The sequence below is a fragment of the Elephantulus edwardii genome, unplaced genomic scaffold (genome assembly GCF_000299155.1).
Source record: "Elephantulus edwardii isolate Elephantulus edwardi_28Jun2011 unplaced genomic scaffold, EleEdw1.0 scaffold00029, whole genome shotgun sequence".
In the NCBI taxonomy this organism is placed as follows: domain Eukaryota; kingdom Metazoa; phylum Chordata; class Mammalia; order Macroscelidea; family Macroscelididae; genus Elephantulus; species Elephantulus edwardii.
This window is the reverse complement of record NW_006399779.1, coordinates 19,454,622-19,464,248: the sequence shown is the minus strand read 5'-3', so window position 1 is coordinate 19,464,248 and position 9,627 is coordinate 19,454,622.

Below are 9,627 nucleotides of genomic sequence, written 5' to 3'. Positions count from 1 at the left end.
TGTGTCATTTGCATAACACAAGTTGCTGATGAACCTTCGCCACAATCCTATTCTTAGGGCCTGGCTTCATGAATGAATTATTTTCTCAGCATGTAGATTGAGTGACTATGGAGGAAGGATACATCCTTAATACACACTTTTCCTGATTTTAAACCATGCAGGCTTCCTTTGTTTCATTTGGACAACAGCTCCTTGATCTAGGTATGGATTTTACAAGAACATAATTAAGTGTTCCTGTTAGGGATTCCTATTCTTCTCAATGTTAGCCATAATTTTCTGTGATTCACACAATCAAATGCTTTTATGTAGTCAATGAAACATATGAATATGGGGCATCAAGGAGAGTGGCCCCATCACAGGCCAGCACAGCGCGTCCTCACCCCTGGGCAGGCCTAGAGCAGATATCCACAAGGTATACCACCATAGTTTCCTGGTTTTGTAGTGGACTAGAAATTAGTTTTTGAGCTTGAAAAAAAAAATATATATATATGATTATTAAAGCTGGAACTGAAGCTATTATACCAGTTTTTCTCTTGAATGTCTGTATTATAAGGATACAGAATGCTTTAGCACAAATGTGAACACAAAATTTGTCAGAATCTATGCTCAGGAAAGCAGCTAAAATAATACTTAGGTTTATTAATAGAACGCCAGCTGCGTTTTACACAGAGAGGTAGAGGTAGCAGAACATGAGCTTATTCCTCACCCCGCATCCCCCCATGAGTGTTTTAAATATATCTGCCATTTTTGAATTGGTGAAAGAATATTAAGTCAGGCTTGTATAAATAGAGGTTAATGCTACATATTGACAAACTAATGAACAAAGGAGAAAAATTAGTCACGGAAAGTCATATCCTGGCTCTAATTAAGAACAATAAGGCTAGGGGATTGAAAGCCCGGAGCGTGTAAAGTAAACTAACATCCAGAAAACAGGTCCCAAAAGATAATAACCGTCAAGGAAAATAAGTGTTGGTAGAAAATAAGTGTTGCTGAAGACATAGATTTTTAAAATAACACAGCTTAGAAAGGCAGGTTCAGTTCATGTGCTTTCATCAGTTTTCTATTAATTTCCACAATGATCTCTAGTCATTATTCTTCTGACCCTTTGGGCTTTCAGCTTACTCTTTACGTGATTGTGTTACAGGACCTCTCATATCGCTCTGAGGTGCTGTTCTGTCTGTTCCAAGTCATAGTGACCCAATGTATAGCAAAATGAAATGCTGCTGCTCCCTCACCATCCACATAATCACCGCCACATTTAAGCCTGTTGTTATGGTCCTTTGTCAACATATGTTACTAAGGTTCTTCTTTTTTTCTTTCAGATTCTCTGTTATACTAAGCCTGGTGTCCTTCTCCTAGGACTGGTCCCTCCTGATAATTGGTACAAACCCTCTCCCCTCACCATTCTGGCTTCTAAGGTACATTCTGGGAGTACTTCTTCTGAGACAGATATGTTCATTCTCTGGCATGTCATGGCAGTTTATTACTCTTTAATATTAAATATTAATATTGCTTTTAATATTTTTTGCCAACACCATAATTCAGACACATCAGTTCTTCATTTTTTTATTAATGACTTAGATATTATTGAGTGGAATCCACTTCAGAGTGACTCTATGAACAACGACTTAGAACTATGTTGAATCCTGCACTGTCCTCACAATCTCCACAGGACTTAGGGTCACTGTTGAAATCACTGTGTCAACCCATCTTATTCCTCTCCTCCTTGGACTCTCAAATTTTCCAAGCAGCTTATCCTCTTCTTGACCTGTTATTGTTGTTCTTAAGTGTCTACGTGTTTAGTACAACTCAAAGCAACCCTATGAACAACAGGTCTGAACCCTATCCTGTCCTGTGCCATCCTCACACTTTTTGACAGACGTACTTGAGCACATTGCTGTAGTTATTGTATCAATCCTTTTGATTGAGGGCCTTTCTCTCTTTCACTGACCTTCTACCTTTACAAGTATAATATCCCTCTCTAAGGAATATCCTCTCCTAACAACATGCCCAAAGCATATGAGAAAAAACTTTGTCATCGTTGCTTCCAAGGAACACTCTGGCTGCACTTACTCCAAGACATATCTGTTCGTTCTTTTGCAATACATAGGAGAGTCAGCCTTTTTCTCCAATACCATAGCCCAAAGGCATCAATTGTTCTGTCATCCTTACTCATTGTCCAGCTCTCAGAAGCATAACAAGTAATTGAAAATTACCATGGCCTGAATCAGGTGTACCTTCGTCTTCAAGCTAATCTTATTTATTGGTCCTCAGTGATTTGTAGAAGTCACCAACTATAGACTTTGCTAATGCAAAACATCTCCTGATCTCTTAACTGTTGGTACCTTGGGTGTTGATAGTGGATCCAAGTAAGAGAAAATCAGTGACAATTTCCATCTTTTCTCCATCTATCATGATGTTGCCTATTGATTTAGTTGTTGTTGTTATGTGCCGTCGAGTTGTTGTGACTCATAGCGACCATATGTACAACAGCCCTAAACCGTGCTCTATCCTGTGCCAATCTCATTGCCTCTGACACACCCATCCCGAGTACCCCAGTCACTGAATCAATCCACCTAATAGAGGGTCTTCCCCTCCTGCCCTGTCCCTCCACTCTACCCAGCATGATGTCCCTCTCCAAAGACCTGTCTCTCCTTACAACATGTCCAAAGTATGTCAGATGAAGCCCCAGAATCCTTGCCTCCAAGGAGCAGCCTGGTTTAACCCTCTCTAGGATGAATCTGTTTGTTTTCTTGGCAGTCCATGGTACATTCAATACTCTTCTCCAGCACCACAGCTCAAAGGTGTCAATTCTCCTTCTATCCTCCCTAGTCATTGTCCAACTCTCTGATGCATAACAAGTGATTGCAAAAACCATGGCCTGTATCAGGCAGACCTTAGTCTCCAGAGAGACACTGTTGCTCTTGAGTATTTTGGAGAGGTCCCTAACCGCAGACTTTCCCATCGCAATGCGTTTTTTGATTTCCTGCTACTGGTGCCAAGAGTGTTGACTGTGGAGCCGATTTAGCAGTAAGGATTTTTGTTTTCTTGATGTTGATATGTAATCCATATTGAAGGCTGGAGTCTTTGATCCTCAGCAGTAAACACTTCAAGTCTTCCTCACTTTGAACAAGCAAACCTGTGTGATGTGCAGGTTGTTGATGGGTCTTCCTCCTATCCTAGTGCTATATCCTACTTCCTAGAGTCCAGCTTCTTGAATGATTTACTCAGCTTACAGAATGGATAGGTATGGAGAAAGGATACAACCCTGATGCATGACTTTCTTAACTTTAAACTGTGTAGTGTTGTTCTCTTACTATGTTCAGACAACAGTTTTCCTGGCCTTGCTATAGGTTTTCTAAGAGCTATCAGTTAAAGCATAAGTTTTGACACAAGTTGAAGTGCAAATAAATAGTTTGATGCAAAAGAAAAGATTATTCTTTTTTTTTGGTGCATTTTAAGTATTAGATCACATTTCTCCTCCTGTTGTAATATAATTTCAAATTAATTTTTCAAATATCTAATCATTGTAAGTTTTAGAAATTAAGAAGCAAACAAACTCTGTGAGAGAAAGTTTTTATTTGGAATGAGAGACTAAAATTCTACCCCTTTGAAATTAATCCATTGATTTATAAGATAAAAAAAAATTATACTGCTTTTATCATGGGCCAAAGAAAAGAAATTGTATTAAAATATTTTACAAAATACCTGCTATGAATGAGATAGGAGCAAAAAGTCCAAATTTCCTTTTCCTGAGTCTCTGTTCTTCTTTTAATAATCTTCCAACAAGGAAAAGAGAAATTTAATGTTCTATTTTCACTGTTGTTGTTTAAATAACTCAGATATTACTAGCTGTATCAGATGGTTACGTATTTTTCTTCCCTTTTAAATCATATGACGCTTAAGCTACAATCATTCATATGTCATTGTGTCAATGGTCTTTGAATTGCATGTTTTTGAAGTGAGAAGGTGCCCTAACAACTGATGAACCTTGAGGTTGAGGATGAGGCTAAACATAAGATTTAGTTTATAACATATGAAGAATTAAAAATGGGGAGATATTCAGTATCATGGTTCTACCTTGCAAATGATAAATCAGAAGCCAGTTGCAAGTAAATCATGAAAATAGAACAGGATTCAGGAATGCTGGATCCATTAGCCTTCTATGTTTTTCCATTATCAGCATAGGACAGTCACACCCAGTGCATGGAGAGAAAAGGCTGAATGTCTTGTTACCAGTTTCCTGTGGGTAAATCTTTTGGTGATTTGAGCTCCATTGCCTGAAAGAGGTGCAACAGTTTTATGAGGTTACAAATGTAAGAAAGATTTAGATTCTCTATTGTGAAACTGTCCTACAGGTTAAATTCTAAAGAGTTGTCATTGCTCCAATTTTTAAAAATACAAGGAACTTACTTCTTTAGGAAAGAGGCAGTGGCAAAGAAAATCGTCCTTCCTGAGCCCCAGAAGAGTGTTAAAAAATAACATAATAAAATTAAAATTGAATTAAATTACCTGCTCATAACAACCTGAAGATCAACTACTTACAAATGCATGTGAATCTTGCTTGGATCCACAATCAACACTATTGATACCAGAAGTCAGGAGATCAGGAAGTGTATTGCACTGGGAAGTCCAGTCTCTCCAAAAATACTGAAGAGCAATGATGTCAGTTTGAAGACTAAAGTGAACCTTATTTGTTCAGGCCATGGTGTTTTGTTGGTTTTTTTGTTTGTTTGTCTTTGGGGTTTTTTTTACTATTTTATTTTAGTAATTTTAATGAACATTTATAGAGATTTTGGATTTCCATTCATTGATTGTTGCACTTTCCTCTCAAATCCCCACCCCCAGTTCGCTCCTCTCTTCAAAAAGCAAAAGATAACTCCTTCATTGGTATACAATCCCCCATCCCTCTCCCTGAATGCACTCTGCTATGCAACCTTAGTTCTTCATCATATATCACTTATAAACTGTTCTCTCCCTCATCTCTCTCAACGCAGTATACATAATTTATCCAGTTTTTCTCAGTCTTACCCCAACCCTGATATCAGTCTAGGCCATGGTCTTTTTAATCACTTGCTATGCATCTGAGATCTGGGCATTGAATAAGGAGGGCAGAAGAAGAATTGAAACCTTTGAGTTGTGGTGTTTGAGAAGATTCCTGATTCCATGAACTGTTAAAAGAACAAACAGATATGTCTCTGAAAAAGTGCAGCCAGAGTGATGAAGCATCGTCTCTCAAACTTTGGAAATGTTGCTAGGATAGGCTATTTCTTAGAAAGGGATATCATGCTTGGAAATGCCGAGCAAGTCTGAACTGTGTCCTATCCTGTGCCATACCCAGAACATGAGCCCATGGATATGGTCGCTATGTCAGGCCATATCATTGAAGAGCATCCTCTCATTTGGTGAGCCTCCACCTTTCCAAGCATAATACTGCTCTCTAAGAAGTAGCCTCTCCTACAAATAACATGTCAGAGGGTGTGAGACAAAACTTTCTATTCTTTGCCTCCAAGGAGCACACACTGACTACACTTTCTCCAAGATTTTCTTTTTGTTCTTTTGGCAGTCCGTAGGACATTCAGTACTCTTCTTCAATACTACAGCTCAAAAATATCAACTCTTCTTTTGTCAGCCTTATTAATCTCTCAGATGCATAGTAAGTGATGGGGAAGAACATGGCCTGATTGATTCAAGTGCACTTTAGTCTTCTAACTTTGCCTTTGAGATCTTTAGCAATGTGGACAAGGTGGAGTCATTTCCCTCTGCTTTGGGGATCTATGTGTGTGTAAGTGTGTGTGTGTGTATATATATATATATATGAAACTTTATATAGAAAACTAGATAATGAACAAGAATTAAGTACATTATCAACGTTGTTGTTGTTGTTATGTGCTGTTGAGTCACTTGCGACTCATAGCAACCCTATGCACAACAGCTCTAAACTCTGCTTTGTCCTGTGCCAATTGCACCGTCTCCGATACACCCATCCTGATTACCCCAGTCACTGAATCAATCCACCTCATAGGGGGCTTTCTCCTCCTGTGCTGTCCCTCCACCCTACCAAGCATGATATCCTTCTCCAAGGACCGGTCCCTCTTTACAATATGTCCAAAGTATGTTAGATGGGCCCTCAGAATCCTTGCCTCCAAGGAGCTGCCCAGTTTAACCCTTTCCAGAATCAATCTGTCTGTTTTCCTCATAGCCCATGGTACCCTCAATACTCTTCTCCAGCACTACAGCTCAAAGGCATCAATTCTCCTTCTATCATTCTTAGTCACTGTCCAATTCTCTGATGCATAACAAGTGATTGCGAAGACCATGGCCTGTATCAGACGCACCTTAGTCTCCAGAGAGACACCATTACTTTTCAGTACTTTGGAGAGGTCCCTAACAGCAGACTTTCCCATCGCAATATGTCTTTTAATTTCCTGGCTACTGGTGTCAAGCGTGTTGACTGTGGAGCCAAGCAAACTAAAGCTATGAACAATCTCAATCTCTTCACCATCCATCCTGATGCTGCCAATTATCAACATTATAAAATATAAAATTATATTAACCTTTAAAGTGTTTTTAAAAAGGGGTAGTAGGACATCTACGTTTGTTTCTAAAATAAAATTAAGGACAGTGCCTGAACACAGTTGTTTGTTGAGTTGATAACCAACATCTAAGGGGAAAACTCTAGTGACACAGTTCTTAGTGACTTGCTCTAGTAACACAGTTCTTAGTGATTTGCTCTAGTAACCCAAAGGCTAGTAGTTCTCCACTGGTTTAAATCACCTCATCATCTCCTTTCATTTTGATTTATGGGTTGGGAAGCTTAGGGAGTGTCAAGGTGAACTGCAACCAATCTGACGTCAGTGACCATAAATGGAGTTTGCAAAAAAACAAAACAGAAGAAAAAATATAGACATATATTTAAATAAGGTCGTAGTCTTTTAAATGCCTTCATATGCATCTGAAAGCTCAACATTCAATAAGGATGACAGAAGTAGATATGATGCCTTTGAGACACACAATGACTGCAGCAATGGCCTCAAGTATGTAAAAAATGATTAGTTTGGCACAGGGTAGGACAGCATTCAGATTTCTTGTTGCTATGGTCACTATGCCACATTTGATTTGACAACTCCTAATAAAAAAGACAAAGGGAAATGTATGTTAAATAATTAGTAATTGAAAAATAAGACTTGAACTGCTTATAATTTAATAGTAGATATTAAAATAAATTAACAGAGGTAGAATTGGAATGAAGAGTGTCCCAGTAGATTCTCTTTAACTCATGTTTAAGCTTTTCTAATTTATTAAGATGCTGGTATAGAAAGTAGAGATTATTACAAGTTTATGAAAAGTACTACTTTAAATGTTGAAGATAATGTGTCAAGTAAAAGAAATATCATCCACCCTTTAAGGATTAAAAATGCAATGGAAGACAAGCATTAAATTATAACTACAGGAAAAAATTGTAATGAGTATTGCAATAAATAAAAATACCTGGAAACTGTGTATGAATACACTGGAGTGAGCTGACTTGCGGTCAAGAGAAGTAAAAGGTATGTGTGACAAAGACTTTAGTAACTAAGATGACAGAGAAACTCCTAGGTAGGTAGGTAAATGAGAAAGAACATACTAATGTAGGAATAAACATAGTATGCTTGAAGAATTAGAAACAAAGAGTTTGAGTTGTTATGGATGACAGTATATTGAGGTAAATTTGTTCTTATACTGCTTGGTGCTATCGGATTGATTAAGATTCATAGCAAGTCTATGAACAACAGATCTGAATGTTGCTCTATCCTGTGTCATCCTCATGATCTCTGCCATGCTCAAGTCCATTTTCAAGAAATAGGTAAAGTTCTATATCATAGTATCCTATTATCCTGTCATATCATATCATATCATATCAAGGAGCACTAGTTGCTTAGTGGTAAGTAGTTGTGCTACCGAACCAAAGGCAGTTGGTTTGAATCCTCCAGCTGCTCCCCTGGAGAAGGGCAGACAATGTCCTCTCACGTGATTTATTGTTTTTGTAAATCCATTGGAGGGTCAGCTGTGAGTATCAATTCTATGGTACATAACTACAATTTGTCATGTCATACTTTATAAGAAAGTAAATATTAAAAATTATTATAATACAATTAGAGAGGTATGTAAAATTTTTTGTTTCTTTTACTCCATTCTCTAAGCGCTAATACGTTCTAATTTGTTCTAAATTGAATGCTTTTTTGCTATGCTGTGATTATAGTACAAGAGATAGGGACTCCATGTGAAGGTCAATAAAATGCTACCTTGTACTCAGGCTTTTCTAGAGATAGAGTCAGGAATTTAGAGTCATGTCCAGGAACTAGAACTGATATGATGAATGTGGATATTTGGAAAAGAAGAAATAAAGGAGCCATCCCAGATTTCTAGCTTGTTGAAATGAGTATTTGGAATTCATCCCATTTGAGAGGATTGATTGGTCAGTTTGGTGGATGAAAGAAGCATTTGAATGCAGAGGTTTAGACACAACATTGAGTGAGACATTCAAATAAAAATTTCAGTTGAGTATTTAGGGTAATAAGTTTTGTACTATATTGACTTACTCGAGGTGACTGGCCACTGTTACTCTCACCGCATGGCTGGGTAAGACTGTGCAAATAATGTATGTAAAATGCTAACATGGGCATCAGCCTGTTTTACCATCTCATCAGCTTAAATTGAGCAGGCTCAGAGGCAGGAAAGAGGAAAGTCACCACTATTAAGAAAGAAGAATTTTTCCACAGAGGAAGACATTCGGATGGCCAACAGACACATGGAGAAATATTCAAAATCATTGGTAATAAGTGAGATGCAAAGTAAAACCACAGTCAGGTATCATCTTACCCCAGTAACAGTGACAAAGTTGAACAAGATAGCAAGTAATAAACGTTGGAGAGGTTGTGGAGAGGTAAGGACTTCATACTTTGCAGGTGGGATTGTAAAATGGTACAAACACTCTGGAAAGCAGTTTGGGGTTTCCTCAAAAAGCGGAACATAGAAATTCCGTATCACTCAGCTATTCCACAGTTAGGAATATACCCCAAGGAAATTAGAACTTAGACGCAAACAGAAATTCAGACGCCAGTGTTCAGAGCAGCATTATTCACAATTGCAAGAAAATGAAAACAGCCCAAATGTCCAACCACAGAGGAATGGTTTGAGAAATTATGGAATAATTATGGAATACTACTCAGCACTCAGGAGCAATGGTTTAAAAAACTACTACAGAACTTGGGAGAGACTGGAGAGCTAATTATGCTGAGTGAACTAACTCAGCATCATAAGGACAAGTACTGCATTAGACCATTATTGTAAAAAAAGAAGGATAACTAATAAAACATGTATTGGAATCCAAAGGGGAAAGGGTGGGAGCAGAGGGGTGATACTGGAGAGGGGGAAAACATAAGGCTATATAATTTGATGGGCGAAGAAGAGGGTCATAAAGAAAATGAGAAAGATTCAGTGGGGATATGGGAAAACAGAGTAATGGTGGCCATAGTATAATGGTAGTTACTTTTCTGAATCACAATGAATGAAAATGATTGATACACAATGGGAATGAAGGATAGTGTGAAATACAATGTATACGAACTCTATATGCAAACCAAT